At 39.8% G+C, this 26,161-nt stretch overlaps 1 protein-coding gene across 1 annotated transcript in view; it reads right to left on the reverse strand.

Annotated features, from left to right (window-relative positions):
- elfn1b (extracellular leucine-rich repeat and fibronectin type III domain containing 1b) overlaps window positions 1–10,507 on the reverse strand; it is a 94,044-nt gene extending 83,537 nt beyond the window's left edge. The window contains exon 1 of the mRNA XM_026359052.1: window positions 10,345–10,507. The gene's annotated coding sequence lies outside the window, so the exon portion shown is untranslated. The remainder of the gene's footprint in view (window positions 1–10,344) is intronic.
- Between the last annotated feature and the right edge of the window lie 15,654 nt (window positions 10,508–26,161).

Raw genomic sequence — 26,161 nt, forward strand, 5'->3', positions numbered from 1 at the left:
CTTCAGGTAAAATTTTATTAAAATTTAAAACATAAATTCACAAAGCTGTAGAAATCAAGTTTGAGCTTATGTGAGAGTTAAAAGCAAAACACTCTGCATCTTCCACTCCTTTACCTTCATCCTTGTCATGTTCACTGTCTCAGCTATTTCAGGAACTGGGAGCTTGCTAGCCAGTGAATGAGTCATAGCTACGTCACGCAGCAGTTAATACTAGTTTGAAGCCACTGTGTGACAACAGCACTCGACAGAAGCCCGTTCGTGGATTGATGGACAGCTGTGAGCTCCCACCCTTTACTTCTCTGTCTGACTGGTTAGAAAGCCAGGGCTCAGGTAGTATCTCTGCACTGCTGCCAGGCCATTCGATAGCTCACAGAACCCTTTGAAAAGTTAGAGACATGTTTTGTGCTGTAGGTTTAACTCTCCACAAATCTGAAAGTACTTCAAGACAACATGTCGCATCACAGAACAATGGCTAAGAGACAAAAAAGTGACAGTGACAAAGGGAGGAAATGATAGGCTGACTACAGGCAGCCATTATAAAATCATACACACCTGATATTGCCTTCACTCACACATTTAACACACTGCATATGCCTTAGCGTGCACACACACACACACACGCACACACACACAGCAAGAAGTACAGAGCGTGTCACACCTCCAACACCTAGAGTACATGCTGCCAGCTGCTGTCAGACATGTACATGGTTTCGTTCTCATTTGCTTTTCTATTCTTTTGGTTCTTTCACATCTACACTCTCTCTCTCACACACACACACACACACACACACATTCCCTTACCCTTACCCTAACCATCACAGCTACATGCCAAACCTTACCTTTAATCCTAACCTTAACTGAAACTAAGTTTTGCACCTCGCACAACCCTTTGACATGAGGATTGGCCTAAATGTCCTTACAAAGTCAAAAATGTCCTCACGATGATGGCATTAAACTACAATGTGTTCACACAACCAAAGAAAGACATGTGCACACACACATTTAAGTATGTCTGTGACTTGGCTACAAAAAGTGGATAAAATGCAAGGCGCTTTAGGAAATTAAAGGATTATACAAGGAGCGATATTTAGAAACACACACACATACACTTTACAAAAACTTCCTAAAACACAAGTGCTCACACACACACAAATTATAAACCTAACTTAAACATACAGACATGACCTTTTGTCTTGCTCAAACATAGAAACAAGCACAAACACTCTCAATTCACACAAAACAGATCCCAATCACACACAATCCCAGCTTTCAAACCCCAGACACCCACATTACTTGGCTGCTGAGCACTGGTGCTTTCCCCTGGTGTAGCTGAGCACAAATTGACAAAAGGTTTGTATGGTTGAACCTCTGTTGCAACTGCCAGTTGGCTGATTTCACACAGCTTGTGAATAACTGGGATGCTAAATTGAACAAAAAATGAAAAAGGGGCACAGGCAGCTAGAATAAGGCCCCGGTTTACACTGTATATTTGTACAGGTGCTAGGTTCCATCTTAAAAAGGTCAAATAATAGTTGAACACTCTCCCGGTCTTCTTACTTTACTTTTTTACAGTAGTTTCACGACTCACAAGTTATTTTTCACCACAGATTATGTCCTCATTATGACTTGTCTATTAGCCACGCTGATAATACTGATGAAGTGTTAACAGCCTAAATCAAACAGCAGTTGAGATCTAGTTGAAGGACTTGTTGAACATAATAACAATAGAGAAGCTGTGTCACACCTCCTAGATGTCAGTAATAGATTTGATTTAAGATCATACTTAGAAAATCTATTTACTGCATTAGTCCACTACTTTTAGTCTATAAAGATATTCATTTTATTCAGTTTAATTACTATTACTGTTATTACTGTAAAACCATCTGTCCATCTGCCACACACCTTTTATTGTATACACACTGTATAGTTATATGTTCATCTATTTTCTCACCTATGCGTCTGCAAAATATATTAAACACAGCTTAAGCTTAAAAACATTAAGATATAACATGAAAATGTGTTTTCCTTCAGCTCAACTAGTTTGTAAGTAAATGTGACTGTTTGGTAAAAGTTAGTGTAAAGTGAAACTGTGTTCGAACTGATTATCACGGGTGTTGTGGTGCACATGAGCACAGTTGACCCTTCCCCAATGTTTTGACTTCATCACTTAAAATATGACCAGTTTATAGACAGTTTTATGTTATTTTGTACGATGCACACATCTGATATGTTCTGCTGCTGACATTCTGTAGGGGAGGAGGAGAATTTCCTCTCAAAGTTTGTTCCATTTTTTATGTTCTAACATGTTCGTGGTTTTTCATGTTGTCTTCTTAGAAAGCTTTGGTTCAGAGCTGTTGCTGTTGAGGGCCTGTAAAATCCACTGAGACACTGAATAGGATATTAGGCTATACAAATAAACTTGACATGACATGACTTGGCAGCCTGAAACCTCAAGAAATATGACTTTTCTCTTTGTAGATGCACAGTTCAGAAATGTACTGCAAGCACATATACGGACATGGAAAAAATAGCTGGTGCTGTCCATTAAAGTAAGAAAAAACCACAAAGGTCACTAAAATAACTGAAACTGACAAAAATAATAATAAATAAAAAATCACCAAAAAATGTATTCATGAAAATCAGATGTTGCTTTTGAGTTGTGGTTCAACAGAAGTTTAAAAAAATCTGATGAAACTGGCCTGGACAAAAATGATGGTACCCCTAGAAAAGATTGAAAGTAATTTAAACATAGGCATATGTTAAACTAAAGTGTGTCAGACGCTTTTATCCAAAGCAACGTACATGTGAGCTACAAAGCAAGCAAAATATCTAAGTCAAGGAGAAGAACTTTAAAGTTTCCCTGGAAGGAGCCGTTTCAGTTTTATGGGGTATAAGTGCAATATTTGAATTAGATTTTTTTAGGGTTTTAAGTGAAGAGAAAGATTTAAGGACATAGAAAAGTTTGAGTTCTTTTTTCAGCAAGGTTTTGAAAATTGAGAGAGCCCAAAAGGTTGGATCTGATCTTTCTGATCTTGAAAAAGGCAAATCACCATGTCTTTAAGACAGAGGAGATGCGGTTGGTAAAGCTCAGTTGATCATCAATGATCACACCCAGGTGTCTGGAAAACTTCTGGAAGACCCCATGTTGACGCTGATATTGTGTTATGTTCAAGAGAAGTGGGGTGATCTGGGCCTGCTTAAATGAGGTGGGAAAGGTGCCTATTGAGAGACGTGTTAATGATTTGTGTAATGAGTGGAATTTGTGTGGATGCAGAAGAGTAGAGGGGAAGCCACAAAGCTTCTGGGAGAATGTCTTTTAGACAGATGAGACAAAAATGAAGCAAACAAAGAAAAGAACACTGTACCTACTGTGAAAGACAGAGGAGGTTTGGTTATGTTCTGGGGCTGCTTTGCTGTGTCTGGCACAGGATGTGCACAACAAAAGTTGTGCAGGGTACAATGAAATCTCAAGACTTTCAAGGCATTCTGGAGTAAAACCTGCTGTCCAGTGTCAGAAAGCTTGGTCTCAGTCACAGGTCTTGGTCCTTCAACAGGAAAACGATTAGCTAAAATTGCTAATTGCAATGATGGCCTCAAAAGGTTTTACAACAAAATATTATGTTAAAGGTTTTTTGTCATTTTTGTCCAGACCAGTTTCATTACTTTGTTGAAAAAAATCTGTTAAACCACATCTCAAAAGCAATGTCTGATGTTCATAAGCTAATTTTTATTAAGTTATTTCAGTGACATTGTGTGTTTTTCTGTCTTTAACGGAGGCTTACCAGCAATCTTTCCCACGTCTATATAAAGTAGCTTTTTTAATCCCACAGTGATGCCTTCTGATTCTCTAGCAGAACAAGAAACAAAGATCTTACTTGCCAACCCTGTGCAGAGATTGCAGATCTCAGTGGCATCCTAATAATTGTTGTTTCTTATAAAATGACTTGTGGATTTCTCCAATCTCATAGGGCATGGCAGCAGTTTGCAGTGATAATGAGAGCAGATTTACCATCACAATTCCCATTAATTGTTGAAATAATGAAGCCTTGATTTCGGGTAGGGATAAACAAAAACAAGCTTCTTATTTCTTACCAGTGATTGTCGATTTTGTCAGCTGAAATGAAAACTGTCACTGGGAGATTTTATCACATATAGCTACCTAATTAGGCTAACCTTAGATCACTAAGCTGGCTGAAAATGCTGTTTCTGGCTGACATTTTAATTTTCCAAACTGACTCTTCCACATCTACATATTGTACATGATATTGTGCTAAAAGCACCCTCACCCATCAATGAGTCATAGTACTAACATCAATGGGCCACACACTTTTCTTAAGGTTTTTATTTTTGCTGTTAAGCTTAAATACTTAGACAACAAAGCATAAGAGTTATATATTTATACATTAATGTTTGTATTTTCATTTTTTAATACACTCAACATTACAGGAGAAAATTATTTTAGTTTGGTTGTAGGGTATAATATAACCCAAACAGGAGGGACTGAGACACTAAAGTTAGTATAAACTATATCGTAGCATACAGTGGGAAAATAAAGAAAAAGGTCATTTTTTAACCCATTACTTTTACTCTTTGCCTTGTTTTGTAAAAGTAAAAACAAACATCCAGAGTAAGTAGAAACATCCAGATTCCTTAAATGCATAGTACTGCTTTTACTATAGCACCATGCAGAATGCTTCAACAAGCAGAGAAATTATTTACTTGGCCTGCCCTGCCCGATAACAGTTCTAAAACCATGAATAAATAATGATTGTTGGGGGGAGGGGTTTAGCTAAAAGTCTATTGCCATTTCCGAATTGGCCAACCATTCTCTGGAGCTAAAAGAGCACACCACAGAAAGATAAATATAGATGTCTTATATATAAGGACGCAGTAAACAAAGTAAGGTCTCTGAATCTTTGATGTGAATGTTGGTCATATTTCTAGACCGTCATGGTTGTTTTCTGAATGCCTCTTTTGCATCTCATTGCCATGATAGGCCCATGAATTGTTTATCTTTTTTTTTCAGAGAGTTTTCTTCCAAACAGAAAAGCTTGTCCAGGATTCAAATAGTCCATCAAATATGAAAGCTATCAGTTAGCTACCAGAAAGAATCGTCTTCACCCTTCTCCATCATCGTCTCTGTCAGAGATGCTCTTGGGATATTTCAAGCAACAGGGAGGGGACAAATGACACCCAAACCCTAGAGGAATTTGTCACCGGAGAAGAGGGAAAACAGAGAGAGATGCCTGAAAGATAAGAGAGGAAAGACAAATCAAAAACAATCTGCCTGTTGCTCTACTTCTGCTGGTATCTTGGGGGTTTGAGCGACAAATCTTTGTTGGGAAATGGAAGGGAAAGGGGCTGTGCTGCTCAGTCAGGGGAGGTAATACCATTTCAATAGCCCAGTTTCCAGGAGTTAATGGGACAGCCAGAGAGATTTCTCCTCTTAGCCCTGAAGAGCACCTCAGAACAGGACATCTGAGGGTTTTTCAAGTCTCTGCCAGGCCACAGTGTCTCCAAACTACCTCTGTTACAGAGACAGTGCTGTCTGCAGAAGAGAGGGCAGAGGTAATGAAACAGAATAGAGACGAGCAGGCTGGGAGGAAAACTCATCTATTGAACACTTTCTCCATCTTTCCCACCCTTTTGTTATTTTTTCCTTCCGCCTTTTCATTTCACCCTGTGGCATCCCTATCCCTCTTGCAATCACTCTGTCTGTCTCTATCACCTCTTGCCCTCTTTGCCGTCCCTCTTCCCAAAGCTCTTTCTTCCTCTTCGTTTTTCAGCATCCACTCCACGATCTCTCCTTGATTTCCAAAGAGAGACTGGTATAGCAGCAGCCGGCATACAAACTAGCTGACTCAGTACACACATACAGGCTGCATGAATAGGGTGTGTGCATTGTGGCAGTGTGAAAACAGAGGCAGAGATGGCGAGAGATGAGAGGGAAAAGAGGAAAAGAGGGAAAAGGTGTTTGGGGAGAGGATATAGAAAGAAAAAGAGAAGGGTTGAGACCTTTGTTGCAGAGTTTAGGTTGGGATTAGCTCGAGTTCTGGCATGCTGGCATCAGCAAGACATGCGTCAGCATACATTAAGTAGCTCATTCATCATTCACACTATGAACACGGGGTATGAGGGCACTGTTAGGTTGTCTCATCGTCTCAAAATGTTACACTCGGGTTAATGAAACCAACTCTCAGGAATTCTTAAATTACAGCTTGGGACCCAAAATGATTCTAGTTTTTAGGATTCCCAGATGAAAAGAGACTAATCAAAATTTTATGAGCCTGGAGCAAAAAAAAACAGAAATAAAAAAAAAGTTTGGGAACCATTTCAGCACAGAGAATGAGGTAAATTCAGAACAGGAAGCTGTGCCCACAAACGGCATCTAGAAGGGGACTTTCTTAAAGAGTTAGTCAATCCAAATATAAAACAAAATATATTTCTTGTTTATATTTCGCTTACCTTGTATTTGTGAACACCATTAGGATTTTGTTTTGGGCCTTGGTTCTGAGATCCATTTCGAGGATTTCTGCCTCCACTGTATGAATGGAACATCGTTGAACAATGTTTTACTGTAACTAGTTTCTTGTGACAGGGAGACTCTTTGTTAAAATAGATTTAACTGTTTAATTTTTAATCGTGACTTTTTAATGCTGTGCTCACAACAAACTATGTCCTATTCTCTGCAGAAACTGTGCACGGTCGTCTCTGGCAGCTGTTTTATTGGGTAATGTAGAATTTTAATAGGTTGTCCTAGACAGTTCTTGGGTTGTATTAAGGTGCACTTCGACTTAAAGCAATATCTGATTAAATTAGAAAATGTAATCATTTTTTTTCTGCGCTTCTCTGTGTAATTCGAAAATGTTGCATCCACAGACAAATGCATGTCTCTCCTTGTTTTTTGGTTTGGTTTTTTTTTGTAATCCCAAAATTTTAAACAATTTAAACAACATAAATTGAGCCAGGCAGACATTTCAGAAATTGGTATCTGAAAAACAAATAGGAAACAAAAATGTTTTACATATTTAATTGAACTAACCCTTTAAAGCTACACATACAGTCGTCTTTAAGGTTTAAATATAAGACAAAGAGTAGGCAAAGTGCATAAGTACAGGGACTGTGCGTGCACACAGTATTTGCATATATGTGTGTGTGTGTGTGTGTGTGTGTGTGTGTGTGTGTGCATGCGTTGCAACTTGTAACAATAACTTCCTAATTACAAATCCCCAGTGTTAGTGCAATCTTCCTGAAATGCTAACTAGCCTCCTACAGGGAATATGCTGCATTATTAATCCATGTGGTTGCTTGAGCATGTGCGTCCTCCTGTGCTGGTTAGTGTATCTGCATCATACGTGCTTGTCTGTGTGTGTGTGTGTGTGTGTGAGAGTGTGTGTGGGCTTGTGCTTGCATTTGTGCATACACGACTGTTTGCATGTCGATATATATCCTTTTACACAGACATTTTCATAAAGGTGTGCAGGCGAGTGAGTGGATAATAAAAAGACGGGAAGTGTTTCTGTATAGAAATGTCACACAGGATTAGTGTGTGTGTGTGTGTGTGTGTGTGTTTGGCTACTACAACAGGTTGCCCAATCAAAGTAATAAATGTTTACAATGCATTTGTATTCAAATTGTATATCAGGAACAAGATGGTAATGAATGTATGCATCAGAAGACTGTTTCTCCGCAATAGCACAGTAAAAAAATAAAAGCCTTCACATTTAGACCTGGTCAGCGGGGAGGTGCCATGTTAACTATGCATGCAGATTTAGTTCCACACCACGGGGTATTCCCTCTCAACAAAGATCAACATTATGACAAGAGATACTGCCGGCTCTTTGTGCACCAACATGCGTAATATGAGGAGCTAGAATCTGTTGAAATATGGATGACATTGCCAAATAACAACTGATGAGAGCTGAATCTGAAATTTAGCCTGGGATTTCAACTGATACATGCTCTGTGCTGCTCCCTTGCAGTGGCAGCTAAAGGGGCGAAAAATGCAGTAAATGGATGAGAGAGTGAGCAGGGATCTCCCATTACACGGCAGTGTTTCTTTAGTATTCCTGGAGAACTTGCCCCACAGTGATGCCTCTAGGTACTAAGATTGTACCATGGATGGATAGCTCACCCAGTAAATGATACAGAGAGGAGAAGAAGAAATCCTTTACAACGTCAGAGGAAGGTTCAGAGCAACAACCTGGTACAATGACAAGACAGCACAGACATTAAACCCATCACTTTTCATTCATTTTGTACTTGCAGACATTCCAGCAGTTCCTCTCTACTAAAGTTGTCACTTTTCATTAGAGCTGATTTTTTATGTTGCCACCTGCCTCATTACAGATGTAACCATAGAGTGCCACCGGTTTTGACATTTCTGCTGCCGCAGCACAAAAAGCTTTCACTGTGTAGCCGCTGGTGGATAGATTCGGTTTGGTTTTATTTAGTGACAATTTTTAGCTCTCGAGAATCAAACTGAGCCGTTTAGTTACCACAGGTTTAGAGGCTCTTTAGTTCCAGCCTGATCAGGAGTGTTCTGCTCTTACAACTCATGAGACTGGTGAAGTGTGCTGCAGCAAGCACTGCAGCACTAATGCAGGATGAAAGCAAGATGAGCGACCTCTAAGATAGTTATCAATGAATTCCCAGGACAACAAAAGACTTCTCAGTCACTGAGGATCGCTGGCCTTGAAAAGAGTCAGCCAACCACATCTCACACCCAAACACATAATGTCCTAAAATGAGTCACTGATGCTATCCTGTTTTATTCACAGTGCTAGGAGTGGGACCATGTTCCTCCTTCTCTTTCTATCAATCTTCCCATCTTCCCTTTCTTTCCATCTCTCCTTCTGTGGCACTCAGCCAACAATTGGAGTCAGTCAGTGGAAAAACTCTGTTAGTAGTCCATGCCCTGTGGGACCAAGTGGCAACAACATCCGTTACAACAGATAGTGGGGCAGTAGGCATGAGGTGCAGGGCACAGCAGCCAAAATGTAACTGGATGAGCAAGTTTGTGTCAAACACATGCACTCAGTGGGCTACTGTGTTTGAAGAGCACACAAAGACTGTTTTAACAGGCCTGGGCTTCAGCTGCACAGACACAATTTAACTGGGTGCATTTTCCCACTTATGTCAAAGTGAATTTTTGTGCTGTCTTACAAGTGTGATCAACATACCAGTAAGTGGAACAGGTCTAACAAGTCCAGAATCTCTCACAGGTGTAATTAGGTTGAGATCTGGTGACTGTGAAAGCTGGCGTTCGATTCACAGAATGTCCTCACTCATTAAACCTTCTTTTGACCTCTCGCGACCTGTATGGAAGTATGTGAATTCATTATTTTTCTCAACTTATTTATTAATGTTTTTGTGTTAAAGGGTCACTCCAGCACTTTTACATTTTAAGTTTAGTTTTCATCTGGACTTAGGATGAACTGGAGGAAACCTGCATTAGAAACATGATTTTTGGAAAGTGGCCTCAACACCTTTAATTGGTTAACTGGAATGTGCTGGAGTGTATTAGGTCTAAATGGACAAGTTATATCTGTGTATGATGACACTGACCTCACAGAGGGCTGTGCACATTTCTCTTGACAGTGAGGTTGAAGTTTTACCTCCCACAGACTTTTCTGTTCTATAAGAACAAACAGATTAAACTGTTATTCCAAAAAACATGTCACAGGGGAAAAAACAAGAGTTCAGAGATCTGGGTTTTTCTCTGTGTCGCTGTCCAGGGTGCTGAACACAGCCCGCTGGACTGCGGTGAGGGTATTATGGGTAAACTGGGCCGGTTTCTCAATCTGGCACTGCAGCCCGTCCCGGGACAGAAGCTAATCCCGGACTGGTGACCAGAGAAAATGTGCGCAAAATATGACACGTTCCAGGCACACCTTGGACTACTGAACAGTTTCAGATTAAACTTGCACACAGCTGTAGGTTGCACACAATGGAGCAGTGGATGGTCCGGAACCGCACACACTCACACTCACACTCACCAGGAGCTGGTCACGTAAATCGGAATCTACAGTAAGTGTCTGCGTCCGCATCATCAATGGACACACGGAGAAGGAGATAAGACGAGCAAGGTTGTCTGAGAATAACCAACCAGCAACCCCACTCGTTCATCACGACGACTCAAACACACACACACACACACAAACAAACACACACACACACTCTGAGATGGGTTCGGTGTCGGATATTTCAGAACCGCAGGAATGTCAGAGCTGTTGGCGTATTTCAAAGTTGCCGACGCAATGCGAGTCCAGCCATCACAAGACAGGCACATGAAATGAAGCAAGAGGTCTGTGCGCAATCTGTGTCCGCTCGTTTTCACTTTACCTGTTCCAGATGCCAGCGTGGAAGAAGCCTGGCAGGTCTCCTCAGCCCAGCGGTCCGCTCGGCGCCTCTGGCAGTACGTGTGGTTGTGCTGAAGTGGGGGGCTTCACTGTCTGTCACTGGTTTGATCCTAGCTCGCTCCTGTCTCCTCTGCGGTCTCTGGGAAGTGCAGTGACCGGGAAGGGGCTCGGCAGTCACAGCACCAGCAGCAGCAGCCAGTGTGGCGATCCACCCGCGTCAAGATTTTGGGATGCAAAACGGTGCCTGATGTGATGTGCTGCCTCCTCGCCTCTGTCTCCCTCGCTTTCCGTCTCTCTCCTCACAGTTCCTGCCTCTCACACTGCGTCAGGCTCCACTCCCCCCTCCTCTCTCTCTCTCTCTCTCCCTCTCTCTCTCTTTCTATCTGACTGTCTTTGACTCGCTCCCTCATTCACATAATGAAACAGACGGTGATTAATTCGCTGGAATTCAGTTTCCCCTCTGCCTCTCTCTTTCTCCTCTTCCTCTCTCTTTCTCCTCTTCCTCTCTCTTTCTCCTCTTCCTCTCTCTTTTTTGCAGGCTATGTGCCTCAATCACCCTCAATCCATCGCCTCTCCTCTGAACTGAAGCGACCGCCAGCCAGCTGTTCCGGTAGAGGAGAGAGGGTTGCATGGTACTTCAAGCGTCATTCAGATGCGTTCCCGTTTGGAGAGCGAGATAACCTGATAAGTGCTGTACTATCAAACACAAACTGGGGAAGTTCTTGACAAAATTGTATCAAATTCTGACTATTTGAGAGAATGAAACAGTCACAGCTTTGGAGAGAGGCTATTTCTGAGTGATGGGAAACCACATTTTTCGGGTGGTTCTCTGCACTCCAGCTGCTGGTAGATGCATCAGGTCTCTGTTGCTGCAGGCAAAGCCACAGTACTTCTACCAGAGTGAGCACACTAGTGTTATTTGATGTTGGCCGTTTGCCTAAATGCAATATGGGGCAACTTGATGTCCTGCCAGCAGACATGGTCAGATTAACTGCCTCTTTAGTTCAGGCGCACACACAGGGACATACAGTGTGGGCATGGAGGTGTATATAAATAAACAACTTGAAAGCGATGTGAATGCACACAACAGAAACCATCTACTAACAGCGCACTTTGTACATGGATCACCTCAAAACACATGAATTGCTATTTTCTTCCCTGAAAGCATAAATCCACAGGTTTATGTTCTCTGGCTTACATCACATTTCACCTTAATGGATATGGAGACTATATATAAACCCAGTAATCTGCCGCTGGGCCACAGGGCTGAAGGTGTTGGCTGACACTGGAGTGAACCATACCCAGGTGACCCTGATAATGCATGATTGAGTCACTAGGAACTAGGAGGATAAAAGATCAGAGAGGGACATTATACCGAGCTCTCACCATGTCTGTCTCTGTGCAGAGAATAGAATAGAATAGAAGAGATGAATATATAAACAACAATCACTTCAAGTATTGATAGATTATTGATAGAACTTTTAAAGTTCAGTTTCTAATTTGCAGTGATTCCACAGTACTGAAGGAACATAGCCACCACCAAGGACGCTGAGGTCATGTCATGTTTTGTACATATGATGGTTTTATATCCATTTCTTTATGTGTACATGTCTAAAGTGGTGATTAAATGATCCTCAGAGAACTGTGCTTTATTTATTTATATATATTTTTTGTTTTTCATCACTCTTACCGCTCTCGTAGCATAATTTTCTGTTGCAGCATTTTGTGTTTTTTTTTATGGAAAAAGCTCCAAAAGCCCAGCACACACTACCCACTCAACACCTAATAGCAGACAGACAGAGACTGATGAGGAAAGTGAAGCATTTAACAATGTTGTAGCTAAAGAGGTGGCTTTTTTTTTTTTTTTTTCGAGAGCTGAAGACCAAAAACAGAGCAAAAAGAAAAGACAATATGATACTAAATTCACATTGCATGCTGACGAAGTTTCAAAAGTCTTGCACGCATGTTGCCGTTTACAGCTGGACACGTCATTTGCAAACATGCATGTGGCCGTCAACACAACATCAAATCTGAGTAAATCGGCATTGACACCTGTAATGCGATTCATATTCATCACCTGGACAGAGATATAACTGGTGGGAACTGTCCACCAAATTACCTTTATAGTTAATAATATGTTAACGTTTACAGCTAGATCTGTTAATGCAGGTGTTAAAGCATCTTTTCAGCATCTCTGCACATGGACTTCAAAACAGCATTTAAACCTTTAAAACTGCAATAATTGATTTTTTTGCCACTTGGGAGCAGTGAAAAAAAGGTGTGAACACAGCAGATCAACACCTTTTAAGTTAATATGATGAATTTGTTAGTAAACACTTAACGCATATTTACACATCCAGCAGTTAGGGAGCACCATTAGCTTTCATTTGGATTTTATGTTTCTGTCCACTACAGAATTTCCAATATTCACTTTCTTTTCGCTCTGAGGGACTCCTGAGGGAAATATCTGGCTCCTTAGCTGCTAAATGCACCACTGTCTCTAACTGGTCTGTAACTGCACCTGTCTGGTGTTTGGTGCTAAGCAGGTAGTGTACAGCGGATCTTAGTCCTGTTTCAGTGAAAACAGCTACTGGCTGCTGAAAACAGCACTACTACAGCAGTGATAGAGAATCAAAGACGTTTAAACGATGCGTACTCGACCGATCCAAAGAAAATTAATTAACAAGTGAAGACTTTTACATCAGCTCATTATCATTTGATACTTTCTCACTGTGTCTACTGGTTATAGCAGCATTGAGCTGTGAAATAAACTTATCTTAACATCTGTTGTTGTTTCTCAGAAACAGCATACTATAGTACGTTTTAAAAACATGACATATACCGTACAATCTCTACTGCAGAGGGAATAATGTGTCCTCGGATAGTCTTTTTTCTCATTGTGTGTGGTGCGTTGTAGTCAAGGTGCATTAACAAAAGGTGCAACAATTAGTTTTCTCAATGAGACATGGCCCTGATAAAAAACTTAAAATATTGGATCTGTTAAAGAACATAATTCAACAGTCATAATGAAAGTTATACATCCTTTAGTAGCAGTTTTATCGTGTGCTATTATCAGCCAGTTTTGTTTTGTTTTTACATTTTACAGCGGAACATTTAATGATGTCTGGAAAATAAACTTCAGCTGTGAGTCATACACATTAACTATGGAGTGTAACAGATCCATCATTTCAAAAGTAAAAGCATTGCACCATTACTCACAGTGTGTCATGCAGTGTGGTTTGCTGTGACTTTAAATCACATCTCTTCCTGTATGGTTGTCGAACATCGCTGCAAAATGTTCATTCTGGAAAAAAAAAGGCTTCCTGTTTGATGCTGGGCCAGTGACACCATGACTCGACGGATACGGTTGATGTTTCCGATTGCTAAAATATGCTCCAATTTCAGAGTCTTTTATAGCTACACTGCAAACATGTGATGTCATATCACATCAAGATATTCTACAACCTTTGGCCATGTTTTCTGTTGGAAGCAGAAACACATGGACCCGGAAAAGAAAAGTGAATCAACAGATTCTGTTGTTCTCCATGAGCAGCATGTTTTCTCTCTTTAGAGGTAATTTTGACACCGACGCTGTCCTACTGTGTGACTTTGAACATTCTGCGCATTTGTCAATGTTATCGTCTGTGTGTCATTAATTAAACGTGACCTCGCTGACCTTAATGTGTAGGATTACTGCGGGGGCTATACCATCATTTCATCCGACTGATGTGATTAATTATAAGTGAAGGGTGTCATTTGATACAATAACAAATTGGATTACAACAGTCAAGTGTAAGCAGCCAAAACAGACACAACCATGTAAAGATATTTGCTATTTTCTTTATTTTATTTTGTAGATATACACAAACGTTCAGAAATGCAATTTTACACCACGTGTACATGGATGACATTATGTTTTACACACTGAATGTATTATACACGTGCACTATGTACAGTATGTATAATAAACAATCTGTGTGGAGACAAATTACTGTATGTACACGTATCAACTATTTATTCATGTAAATGCAAACATTTTGTGCTACATAAGTATAAATAAGTATATGTAATTATACTATACATGCAGAAATACATCATATTATTATTACCGATGAAACAGGGTCAACCAAATGTATTTGTTGTTTAGTATGTATGTTGCCATACAAAATGCTGTATGTTGTTTGCATTCATATACTGTGTATGTAAAAATAGATCATAAATGAGTTCATTAAGCTGCCTGTCAAACACTAGTCCCATTTTACCACCGTTACACTAAAGTCACAGATCTGATCATTATTTTTTCTGAAAAATATTAATACCCAGCAATCTTTGAGAAACCAAGAAGGTCAAAATAACATTATTGTGAGAAAAAACGTTTAAAAAGAAAAATAATTTAACTGCTGCACTTCACACATTTCCATAACCTGTTGTAGCTCATTAACACTTTGACACTGTTGACACTGTTGTTGGAGGATATTTTAATTTACGTTGGATCCTTATAATACAGACAAAAATCCATTCATATTTTCTGTGTTTATTCAATTAGTGCATTGGATCCAAAATACTCTTGCAACTTGAGAAAGACATTTAAAATATTCTTTTGCAACATACAGAATATTAAGAGTCTTAGAGGACCGTCTGTGTTTTTTCACAGATTGCCAGATATTTATTTTTCGGAATATCAGATGCTTAGTTCTGTGCTATTATTGTAATAGTTATACTTCAGAGGCACAAACACTATTCTACATCTTTGACACAAACACTATTCTACATATTTATGCATTGTAAAATATACTTTCATCACACTTACATTATATGAGCATGTACTGCATGTGGCATATGTGTACTAGATCACTAACACATAAATTCAATATACAGTAAATAAATATAATATGGCATTTACGAACATTAATGTTGTGGCATCAAACCACCATGTATCATCGTCTTTAACACCGTTTTCCTCTGCTGATTCCATATATTCCCAATTTGGCCAAAATATGTCATCATACTGTTGCTTCTCTGTGCACATGCACATCATCACAATCCTGCAGTCAACACTGTCATGCCAAGAGAGAAACAGACCAACAGACTGAGCAAGCTGGCAGACAGACAACCAGGCGGAAACAAATGCTGACAGGTGGAAGAGCTGAGATGATTGACAGCAGGAGAAGGAGAGGAGGATGAAGGTGAAAGGGAAGTTTATCAGCCACTGTGGGGTTCCTGTTGACCCCTGTCACTACACAGCTGTTGGGAATGTCACCTTCGTTTGTGTAGATTGTGTTGCAATAGACTGCACTATTGAGAGTTTGGAGAGTCTGTAAGGAGTGGTTTAAACAGTGGGTTTATCTGCTCTGACATTTCTAACATGCCCAGCTACCACCACTGGTATGCACCCAGTATTACCACCAGTCAAAAACCACATCATTAATTAACTACATTAGTTTTGGGGATTGCATATCAAGATGCCACAGTCATTCTCACAACTAGCATATGCACTGTGTGGTGTTTCCCTGATGTCTTGGACAAAATCACATTTTAGAGGAGTGGCAGATAAATATTGGCCCCAGAGTTAGACAGTATCTGCACCTCCAACCGAAATATTTTTACACATTACATCAAAACTTTAGTGTGAATCTTCATATATATACTGTCAGTAACAATGTCAACACAGAGCTCACATGTTAGTCTCAGTAAATCTGTTTTTGTTATATCTAATACCCCCCCCCCCCCCCCCCCCACCCCCCCCCACCCACATCATGCCTTGCTGTCTAAAGAGCAGCCACTGCTTACTGCTAAAACTCTGAATATAGCAGATTTACTTCAGACAGCTCTAAAATAAAATTTGGGTGACTTTATGGTGAAAAGACTATATTTACCTAAGTTGATCTCAATAATACAGTACAACACCCTGCTCAGGGTGGGTTTACAAGCTTGTCTTCAGAGAGTTGAGTATAATTTTAAGTGAACTTACTATCTAATTTGATTCTATAGGATGTTTACACTGCACGTATACACATTTCACTTCATTTAAACATGGACTTGCAGATGCAGACTCATCTAGCTTGGACTTGGACCTGTCTTTTACTGGCTATAGACCTGCTGTGTAGCTGTGAAATCTATGATGTACCCTGATGTGTACCTCACCAGAAATGTAATTACACATCAAAGTGACACAAGCCCAAACAACTGTGGTCCAGTTTTTGGTCCACTGTAGCGTAGTGTGTACAGACCATGTCCTCTGACATTTTCTTTCTTTCCTGTGTCTTTTTTTTAACCTTGTAAACTTGAAATGTGCTATGTGAGAAGAAAACATTTGATAGGCAAAGCTTAGCAGCACTCTGTTAAAGATAATTTTTTATTTTAACTACAGGCTTTATTGTAATTCAGGAAATTAAGTCTGTACGCTAAAACTGTTCGTGTCAATGAAGGAGTTCGTTGTCAAAAAATATACAAACCTGAAAACAAAACTTAACTTGGGTCTAGAGCCAAACTGCATATAGCCCAAAATTAATAATAGAGCATGCAAATGTAAATGAAATCTTTATGTGCATGTATAAAAATAAAATTACAACATAAAAAACAACTGATGCAAACCACTAAATAAAATAATGATGAATGGGCAGTGTGTGTGTGCATGCTCATCTTTGTCAGTGTGTGTCTGCAGGCCCAGAGGACCAAAGTCTCTTTTGATACGGAACGAAAGGCCAGCAGTGGCGGTGAAGACTAGCCGAGGCGAGAGAAAACATGAAAGCAGCAGCTGTAATTATGCTTAACCCTCACCCCTTAAGGAGAGAATTGGTGATGCAACATCCCTCTGGCTTCGTGAGGCGGATAAAACACCAGCACCTTGTGCTACCTTTCATAAGACCAAAAAGAAAAAATTAAAAAAACACCCAGAAATTTATACATTCACATGTTGTGGAGAGAAAATGAAGGAATCACTGGATGCAGGAGAAAGAAAATAACTCTTGACATCTTAAAAGAAGTGACTGTAATCGCTTTTTCTCTGTAATTATACCCAACACGGTGAGCAGCATCTCACCTCCTCCATCGCTCTGTCCACACATATATGTAACACAGCACATACACTGATAGAGAAGTACGTGCACTCATTTATCTCAACACAGTAATAACACTAATGATATCCCATGGGTACCTCAAAGTATAAAGGAAGGACTGAAGGAGGAGAGTGGGAGATAGAAAGAGTGGGAGACTAAGAGTCTTTGTGAACAGCATGCTCTCATCTCCGTTGGCAGGAATGCCATTTGTGAGTCTGTATGATGTTTAAATAGAGACAGCAACTGACACGTGCGCGCACGCACACACACTCTGGGAACTTACACGTATGCACAGAGACGAGCGCGTGCGTTGACTAGAAGACAGAGACTGGGGGAATGGAGAAGAAAAGAGGATTTAAGCTACACTGGCAGGCTCTCACACTGTTTTTAGGTCAATGACAAGAAGCCTATTCAACAGACAGGCACATGCAGACACACAAGTAAAAAAGAAAAAGAGAGAGAGAAAAAAGGACACAAACACTCGCAGTGACGTGCACACGAGAGCAGCTCGAACACACACATAAGCTGTGCATACGCGCAAAATATACTTAGCAGCGTTTACTGTCAACCCTCAACAAAGAATCTCTGTAACAGTACTAGAAACACTTGACAGATCTCATATTCTCCTCAGCTGTTATTTTTCCCCCTCATTGTCCTCTGTTCTCCTCTCCTCCGTGCCTCCGTGTCCATCTACTTCCTCTAACATGTAAACAGGAGTTTGTTGATGTCGTTTTCTGCAGGGACCAGCTCCCTTCCCAAGGCATGTTTGGACACTATGCTGCTGACCCACTGTCTTGGCTGGGGTTCAAAGGGACAGTGTGCTTGTTTGTGCATGTGTGAATGTCGCACTGTGTATACATATATATATATATATGAAGTAGGGGGATATGAGAGCAAGCATACAGATCAAAGGGGGATGAAAACAGTCCCACTAGGAAGCATCACCTCTCATACATATTCACCAGAAGATATGTGCCTGTCTATTTGAATGAAGCCCTCTCGCTGCCACTTCAGTAATCACTAAAAGAAGTGTAGGCTGCATCATTGGCTGCTAATCATGAAAACTTCCTCAGTTAAATGAACAGTTTTGGAAGTCTGCTGTCTTCCCAAGAGTAAGATGAAAACACAGATACAACACTCACAAGTCTGTGCAGTTAATAAGCAGCTGGAAATGGGAAACCAGTTAACCTGAGAGAGCTGAGGTGTTCCAACAGTTGACAGGACACCGTGGGAAAAACAATCTAGCACATAATCCTCATGAAATGCTAAATTGTAATTTTTATACTCTGGTTTCTGTACAGATAAAGACATAGGGTGTTGGTAAAGAGCTTCAGAGGTGCTAGTAAGGCAGATTTGTTACCTTTGAACAGAGTCAAGCTGTTTGCTTGGCTTCCGGTCTTACTCAGTTAAACTAACAGGCTGCTAACACCTGCTACATAATTAGCACACAGACATTTGATCTGCTCATCTAACTCTTGGCATGTATATAAAGAAGTCTGTTTTGCAAATGTCAAACTGTTCCCTTAAATGATCACAGCCACATTAATCACTAAAGGCCGAATAATGTGATTTATGTTTGCATTTTTACTTTGTTGGCTTCTTTGCAGCATCAGTGAATACCTCAATATAACCTTATGGGAATCAGCCTTTTTCTATCAGGGCTCATAACCTGTACAATCCAAGGCAAGGCAAATGTATTTATGCAGCACATTTCATACCAAGAGGCAACAGTAGTGCTTCACAGAGTGTGTGGACACGAGCACAAAAGCAAGAAGAGATCAGACAAGTCTTTAAAAGCCTTTTTTGGGGGATGCTATTTCTGTAATATCACTAAGATCCACATGTGCACACATGTGTATGGAGTATTATATGTGTCTGTGTGTGGTGATGGTGACATGAGGCTGTGAAAAGTGCCAGGATACAGTCGTTCAATGAATTTACGCTAGTAATTAAACTCTTAGCTTTGTTCAGCAGTTACAGAAGCTGCTAGCTTTAATTGTCTGCCAGGTGATGCTGGATGGGTAAAATACAATATTTGTTTTTAGAGGTTTTCCAAAGCCAGAAACAACTGTATGAGATGTGACGAAGAACCACAACAGATAAGTCACAGCCAGGAAACCCAAACTAATGAGCTGAAAGTGACAATATAGCTCACTTTGTCAGCACAAGTGATCCATGTTGCAGCTTTAAATCTAGTATACTGCATGTGTTGATCAAGACCAGGAGGTCTTGTCTGCTCTGACATTTCTAACGTGCCCAGAAGTGACGTTAGTATTCAATGTAAAAGTTCGGCTCCAGACAGGAAGTTAATGATATACAGTATTATCACAAATTAAAAAATAAACCTGCTTGTTACTCATTAATCTCAACAAGAAAGACAGAACACAAATAGGACCAAACTAGGAACGAGATCAGCACAGTTCATCAGCAGCAGGCGCAGGTTTGTGAATTAAAGGCCAAATTGTGTCAGAAGTCTATGAAAAGCCAAGGCAGTCCAATAAAGTATAAGACTTACTGTAGATGGTTCCTCTGGGCAAATGGGAATATCCAATAAAGCAAAGAAAAAAGTTGAGGGTTAAATCCAAGCAACAAAAGGTGAAGATTAAAAAAAATCAATCGTAGCCACTCCAGGGATCAGCACTCTGTCTAGCAGCACACGGTTGCCCAAGTAGTAAATTCACTTGGCTCTGCATACAAACTGGCCCTTACATTTTCTTTCATAGATGTCAAACAGACACTTTTTAAACGCATTTCAATTCCTGCCTTCCTGTTCTCCTCCATTTTGGTTTGTTTGGTATGTTTTATACCTCCCACCATCATAGGTGTCACTCATTTATCTCCTCAAATTTTTAAAGGGCTAATCTGCTCTTTTCACACTCAGACCCTTTCCTTTCTGATGTGTCTTTAATCAGTCATTTAAGAATTTCTGAAGGACATTCAGGTTTTTTCTCTCTTGCTCAGTAGAGTTTGGCACTTGTGAGTTTTAATTTCAATTCAATTTCAATTCAGTTTTATTTGTATAGCACCAATTTACACCAGAAGTCATCTCAAGGCACTTTACAGTGTAAGGTTTAAGACCTTACAGAGAATAATTATTCAAAAAATGATATAGAAAACCCAACAATCCCATTTGAGCAAGCTTTAGGCAACAGTGGAGAGGAAAAACTCCCTTTAGAGGAAGAAACCTCCAGCAGAACCAGGCTCATAGTGGGCGGCCATCTGCCTTGACCGGTTGGGGTGAGTGAAAAGAGAAGAGAGAAAAGAACAGCAGCCAACAAAAACAACAACAAGCAGCAAGAACACTGTTTTATCTGTATTGTTACAGTATTGGCTCCAGTATTAGTACCTTCATACTTGTTTGCCATATTTGAAATAGAGTCATATGTGCATTCTCTGTAGGAAAAGGATATTTTTGATTGATATTTTTTAACAATATTGTTATGAATTTATAAGACTCAGGAGCAACATGTTTGGGAACCAAAATGCCAGATGTATCCCAGGAATGCTGCTATATGTTCACTTTAGACTGGGAGACAAGAAAATCCATTTTCTCCTGAAACTACACCAATGTAATGTACGTCTGGCTGTATTATAATTGTAGTTATTGGAGGAACATATACATTCACACGCTGTTTAAGATGCAAACAACATCACACACACCTGTTTCTGAAGGTAAATAGTGACAAAACACAGACCCTTCATCTTCCTGCCAGGTTATAATCTCCAGGTGTTTCACCAGCAGTAGAACAGTAGAGTCTAAGGTAACACTTGAACTGTGGGTGATGTTTAACCTATTTACAATAATCCACAAAAGAGACTATTTTAAAGCACACCTAAATGTACAGTCAGGGCTTTTCTGGAACAGAAGTTCTGAACGGTGTTTAGTTTGTGATCCCTGGATAAAAAAGACAACATAATCTGGTGACAGGGTACACATGCAAGTGCCAGAGTTTATTTATCATTTCTACACTTTGATCCCTGGATTTTTTCTTATAGCCCTCTGTGTGGGTTGGCTTTTCAGGTGATGTTGAATCAAAGGCAGGTGTATCTAGATTAAAAATCTTTCCAATCCAGCTGCTTCTCTTGGTACTTGTAGATACAGTGTTACTTGAATAACTGAGATTCCTCGTGGAGCTTATAGAGATTCCACAGTTACCTTTCAAAGTGCATTGTGGTGATGCTGAGCTTCATCTGATAACATTTTGTATCTGTTTACATTTCAGGCCAGTAAACAACCTCATAAAGCCCTATTTGAGCTCACAATCTTAAATGTCTCTGTGAGACATTATGTATGAGATGTAACACCTGTAATGGAGATGATTCACTTTTTTATTGTATAGTTTATCATCCAGGACAAAATCCCGTCCCATTGTGCTTCTTATTTGGTGTCTTTATATCTTTATGTTTAACATAAGCAAGCAACATCTTGGCCGAAAGTGTTTCTGTTAATGATTTATATTAATCTGTTTTTTTAAGCATTGACACTGATTGAGAAGAATAGATTGTTTCAGTGAGAACCAATATGCAGGAAGTGTTTCATGTAAAAAGTAATGGCTGCTATAAGTCAATGGTGCCTCAACGCCTTTCTTAAGACCCTATATCTCCTGAAGTGTGTGCATATGTGTGTCTTTGTGTAACCCTAGCTTATCCGTTCACAGATGATTTAAGCCGTGTTTGTTTTAAATTAACCCATTTAATGGTCGACTATCTTAACAAGTCCTTCAGGATTCTTCAGCTGCAGCTATTTAGATAAAGAAAAGAGACACATTTAGTTTATGGGGAATGATAAACAGAAGTAGGAAAAGCCTTTTCATTTCATCATTTTACAGCATTAAGGTGAGTGTGTTCCGACAAAGGCGCCCATGAAAAGCATGCATAATTTGGCACGCACATGTGAGTCTTTTCTACCTGTTATGCACTGGAGGAGATATATGGTTTTGATATGAATGTGTTGGTCTCGTGGGTTTCTCCCGTGCCCATGTGTAATCACTGCTCTACCTGCAAAAATAAGCCCTCAGGCAACCACAGACAGGTGTAGGTTGAATGTATGTGTGTGTGTGTGTGTGTGTGTGTGTGTGTGTGTGTGTGTGTGTGTGTGTGTGTGTTCAAGCTCGGCATGACCGTGCCCATGTACATGTTGTTGTCTGCGTGCCTGCACAGATAGTTGCGTGCTGTGTATGTGTCAAGGACAGCTGTTCCTTCTGTTTCTTAGTAGGGCCTCAGGCAAATGCCCATCTGGCCTGTCCAAACACTCCTTTCTTCAGGGGACAGCGGATACAGTGCCACCATTCTCTGCCCTCAAAAAATCCTTCCCGGTGGGAATCAACACTATCTGAAACCTCTGCTGCTCAACATTTCTGTAAATTTCAGTGCTGGTGATGAGTCAGAGCAGAAGTTTTGTTGATTGAAATATATTGCTTTTATCTGTTATAACATACGATCGATTGTTATCATATATTTCAGGTATTATATTAGTATATCATTATCAAACTAGATTGTGGAGTTACTAGCACACCTAGCACTTCCACTGTGTAGCACTGTCCCAGCAGTGGAAGCTGGTCCAGGAAGCTATCATAAGCTAGAGTAACATTGGCAGCTCTGTCCTGCTCGTTATTGGATTTGTGGATGCTTGCAGCAAGCCCAGCCAACATTAACCAAGATGGCATTACATTTTCCAAACTATTAAACATAGTGTGTACAGTAAAGTCCATGTTGTCCTGCTGTCAACATTTAAACCAGAACACCTCTGCTCTCTAATAATTAGTTTGCTTTCTGAGGCACAGAAGCACCCAGGCTGTCTCTCTCTCTTCACTAAGGACATCCTAGGACCTCTCTCCTTCTCTCTCCTCTCTGTCAGTGGTTCAAGAGTCTCAGCCTCTTCCTTGTCTTTCTCACTCTCCGTTTATTACCTTCTCTCATATGTAGTCTGTCCTGTTTCCAGGTGGTTGTGGTAGAGAGGTCATGGTTCAGGTCCTGTCTATTGGTAGCACCTGGAAGTTGTTTGACATCCAAAAGATAGATGATATACTGAGTGTAGATCTATCTGGATACGTGACTTTAGAATTTATTCTTTACTACTTACATTAGAGTTTTTCCCTGTGTGATTCAATTGATTGTGAATAATATTACTACCTGTTTATGCCCAGTGGCCGACTAACTCATAATCTGTTCATGAAAGATTCAGTTTCCATCCTTTTTCATGTTAAAAGTGTAAATGTATAGTTTATAACTTTTTAAAAATACAATATGTTATATAATCAGCCAAACAGATTTATGTGACAATGGAATAACAATGAAATATATAAATACGACTGATGTAATGAAAGACCTGCGTTTTATTGTTTTATTTAACTAGAATGATTTTATCATGGGACGTGATCATAAGCACATGAACAGCAAACAAACTGACCTTGCTGTAAGCTTCCAAAGTGAAGCTTGTTAGAAGATGGACATGGAAAAATAGGTATGTGTTGCCATTATACTAAATGTGTAAAGCTATTTCAGCTTTTCTATGCCTCTTCAAAAGTCTTAAAAGCATTTTCATGGCATTTAGTGCAACTTTTCCTTCTACTTACAGTACAGAAGCTTTGCAGCTATGCATATGCCCTTGGGCTTTACCTGCAGCTACCCTCAAACACCCACACACAGAGAAAAACACAGAATCTCATAAAGGAATATTAGTGAAACTTGATACTCAACTTTCTCTCTGTGGATTTAAACATTGGAAATTAAAAAAACATGCACATACAATTTAATGTGCTCAATTCTTCAGGGGGAAGTTAAAAAGATTAAAACTCAAAGATTGTAAAGTGTTTGTGGGAACCACCACAACTGACTGTGAATGATCCTAAAATGATTGCTAATGCAGGCAGCCCCAATCTCTCTCCAGAAATTCTGTCAATATTTACTCTTCCCACCAGGTAAGAGCTTCATCTCTTATGTCGCTCATGCAAATCAAGCAATTAGGCATGTCCAATCCTCTACACTGCATAGGTGTCTCCTTTATTAACTCAAGCTTAGGAGCTCTGAAGTGCACTGAGGTTTCGCCAAAGCTGTCCCAAAATCCTGGTGGCTTGAGGGCTCAAGAAGCTGATTGTGTGATCCAGCAAGTGACCTCCTGTCCCCCTCATTTCCTGTCACCTATTTGTCAATCTAACAGCAAAATGGTCTAAAAGAGAAAAGTAAGGCAGTGGCCTACTTCTACACTACCTATTAGTTTGAGCCGCGTTTACTTTCATGCTGCAACACCGACAAAATCATGTCTTCTCCACAATGTGAGCATGCACATGAAATGTGCTTCACTTTTGAATATGATGTTGATTTATTATATCATGTCTAAGTGTGGTTTCCTCATTATACTGAATCAACAGTCTGACCAGGTTTTTCAAGGTGGTACAATTTTTTGTAAAAGGGAGATCAGTTAGTTAATCAGATACTTACTGATCAGTCACACCAGAGAGAGTCTCATATTCCCAAGTGCCAAACGAATACACTGTAAGGTTAATTTAAATATACTGGGATTCTCTGAAATTGCTTGCATACAGATCATGTTCTTGTTCGTATAACAAATGTCAGGCTTAAATTCAAAGCTGCTGTCATTCTAACCGTTTGAAGAAAAAGACATAATTTAATTCTTCATAATCGACGACCTTTTTTGTTATTTTTAGACAGGAAGTCAGAATCTTTAAAGTTCTAGGCTCATAGTGCTCTGACAAAGTAATATTTATATAAGGATCATCAAAGGCTTCGCTTTTAGCTTAAAATCTATTTGTTGATGTAAATCCAGTTAGTATTTCTGATAAATGTGTGACAGTATGATCTCTTCTATCAGTAGAACAATTTACAATCTCCAGTGTTTGTCTTGTCCCTTTAAAATGTTCATTAAAACTTTTAGGTGTGGATTTGTGTATTTTACCATTTCAATTTCTTTTTAAATGGATTCTTATATGTAAAATGGTAGGCTATTTCCTATATGTAAACCATCATTAAAACTTCTTCAGTGTGTGCATTGTGCCTTATAAATAAATTTGACTTTTATATCAGCTGTCACAGGAGCCAAGCTGCAAAGCATTAACTGGAAAAATCCCTCAATTTCCCCAGAAATTACCATGCCAGGTAGCTCTACAGAAATGCCCATATTGAAGGCACCTCAGCAGTGATCACACATGACCCCTCCTGATTAGACCTTAATATGGCAGGAAGAAATAAGAAAATCAGCACCTCCTCAGCTGGCACCTCTTGCTATGGAACAGAACTTTTAATTTTCAGAACGTCATTTGACATAGTTGAGGCTGTTGCTAATCCGCACTGCTAAAATATTAAAACATAAGATAACTAATTTCTGCTCAACAGAGTGATCGGGGAAATACAGACCTACAGACAAATGCAGACAATAAAAAAAGGAGAAAGATAAAGATTAGATGTGACTTTGGATCATGCAGAAAGCCATAAAAAACACCTCCATCTTGTTGTGTACCTACCTATAAACACAGAGTACAGACTTTATAGCCTGCAGCTACAGAAGAAAAGCTCCTTTCAGGTTATACTGTTTTCTTTGCAACAGAGCTCAGTGATGATCACACAAATTGTTTCGTGTTCAGCTACAAAATCACAGCGTGATTGTGTTTACTTATTTTATTAGACTTATTTATCCAAGATGCACCGTTGCTGTGTGTTTCAAAGGAACATTTGAGAAATGTGCAGTTTCATCATATTCTATTCTAAAGTTTGCTTGTTAATTAT

This window comes from Anabas testudineus, chromosome 1, assembly GCF_900324465.2.
Source record: "Anabas testudineus chromosome 1, fAnaTes1.2, whole genome shotgun sequence".
Lineage (NCBI taxonomy): Eukaryota > Metazoa > Chordata > Actinopteri > Anabantiformes > Anabantidae > Anabas > Anabas testudineus.